This window comes from Penaeus vannamei, chromosome 2 (assembly GCF_042767895.1).
Source record: "Penaeus vannamei isolate JL-2024 chromosome 2, ASM4276789v1, whole genome shotgun sequence".
In the NCBI taxonomy this organism is placed as follows: domain Eukaryota; kingdom Metazoa; phylum Arthropoda; class Malacostraca; order Decapoda; family Penaeidae; genus Penaeus; species Penaeus vannamei.
The window spans coordinates 28,301,007-28,303,506 of NC_091550.1; positions in this window are offsets into that span (position 1 = coordinate 28,301,007).

The window sequence follows — 2,500 nt, forward strand, 5'->3', positions numbered from 1 at the left end:
CTTCTGCACAGGTCCCGACACCCCCAAATACTCTTGTCGAGAGCTCTGACCCCTGCTGCCAGGCCAATCCGTCTGCTGACTTAGGGTTTGACAGCCCAGGATGAACTACACTCCCAAAGATGTAAAGTTTTTGGACTTCAATGTCCTCGCTGCAAGCACATACCGACCGAACGGGTTCCCCTAGCAAGCCCCCAAAGTCCTGGATCTTGGTCTTGGCCCGGAGACCTCTGACCCAAGGGCTTCGCTTCATTACTAAATGCATCGAGACCCACCACTGGGGTTTCCCAAAGACTCATATAGAATCGCAACATCATCAAAAAGACAAGGTCTGTATTACCCAGTGTTGCTCCACAATGACTTTGAGCAGTAGCTCTGCCTAGTACCCAGTCCATGCAAGTGTTGTAAATGTTGGTGCAAGAAAACAGCCTTGCCTCACTCCTGAACTGACAGGAAAGAAGCTCGACAGGCCTCCACCACACTTAACAGCACTTTCATTGCCAGTATACAGGTTTGCTATTAGTTCAATAATCCTTGTTGGAATTCCTTCAGTCTCAGGATTTTCCCAAGGTTTCCCCATCCCTTATCAAAGCCTTTTTGAGGTCGATGTAGGCTGCAAGCACCCCCGACCAGGAACGGCCTCTGTGACTCAAAGCCAGGATGGTTTTTGTTGACTTACCAGGGGAATCTGTTGCTCTGGCCTCTGATGCCTTAATAGACGGTCTCTAATATGCCCTAAAGGATGGGGGCAAAAACCTTGACTGGTCCCTGAGCATGTGATGCCACGGTGATTGCCCCCCATTGGTCCCCTTTCCCCTTTCCCAGGGGGATGACCACACCCCTCAACAGGTCAGGAGGAACGGTACCGGACTGCCAAATGGCAGCCAGGATAGCATGCAATCCTCGCCCATAGGTTCACCACCAGCCTTTAACAGTTCTTGGGATGCCAAAATCCCGCTGTTTTCCTCCCTAACCTCAGCTGGGGAGGGTGGGTCCTCGCTAATGGGTGGTCCGGCAGCGGGATCGCGGCACCCCACACCCAAAAGTTAACTGCTGGAGAGTCAACCTGATACAACTGCTCAAAGTACTCACCCCAAACGCTCCCGCACCGCAACAGGATCTGAACGATCTGGCCACCTACTAACAACTGCAGTCACCCTGTGAAGCGGGCGGACTTCAGTTTTCTCAGGGCTTGGTATCAGGACGAAAGTCATTTACAAAGAAATACCCTTGACCCCCTTAGAAACCCCTAATAAACTTTTCCCTTGCCCTTTTTAAAGAAAGACCGACTTCTCCCAAAGAGAACGGTCAAATCCCGATCCCCTGCCAGCAGCCCGGCAATCATCTGTGGCTTCCAGTGTCTTCAGAGAAAATTTGCCCTCTCGGCCGTTTTCAATCGATTCTTGGGTTGCATCAAGTGTTTCCCTGGAAGGTGCCCCACAGAAGTACAGGATCCGTCGTTTAAAGCGCTGTGAAGATCAATTGTCTCAGCAAACCCCCGGCCCCCCTCTCCTTCAACCTGTCCAGTTGAAACACCCTGGGGTGGTCATTGGGCCGTGGGGGTTTTAAGTGGCCCCGGAGGGTGCCAAAACCAATTTTGGCAGTACCACAGAACTCGGCACCCCTATCACCCTGCAGTTCTGGAGGATCCTCAACGGGGCAACGAGAATGTGGTCGATCCCCTTTGGGCTGCTTTCCCCCACATCGCTGTACCATGTCCAATGATGTATATATATATATATATATATATATATATATATATATATATATATATATAAAAACCACACATACACACACACACACACACACTGTGAGAGATTACTAAGAGCTCTCTTTTATACTGTTCTTTGAAGTACAAGGTGGTGTCAGTGATCCCCGGTGTGGCTGTTCTCTTTATTGCTAAGAGTTACAACACATACACAAGAATAACGATACATGAAAAAAGGCGCTGGGGGGACCCCGGGGAGGGCAACTCAGGCGAAGCGGTCACTGAGAAGGTCGCTGAGGGTGTGAACTGGGTCAATTTTGGTTCCTTTTATTCGGCCAGGGGGGCGCTAGGGGGCAAACAGGCGTGGGTGAAGCGAGGGGGGTGAGCTGGGGCAACACATGGCACCCCCTGCCAGACCAAAAGGTTAGATGTGGACCCCGTGGGAAGTAGGTTTGCATATATTACCCTTTATCCCGCTCGGCCACCACCTGAGCCTCGTCCTCGTGGCGTCATCTGAATCACTTCAAGGGTGACCTTCTTGCCCCATCTGCTGGTCACGTTGCGTTCCTGTTCTCGGTTTCCTCGTGCATCTCCTGTTGTTTGCCTCTCCATCTTGGTCCTTGGTGCATCCATCCGTCTGACGTCCACACGTCCTAAGGTTTCCCTAGGTCCTCCTTATTTGGTTCGTCCAGTCGTCCTCGTAGTCCTTATCCGGGGGACTCGGCGGCGCATCGCCCCCAAACCCTCGCAAATTGCCCAGGTCCTTTTGGGCCCCGGGCTCATCCGACGTCCTCA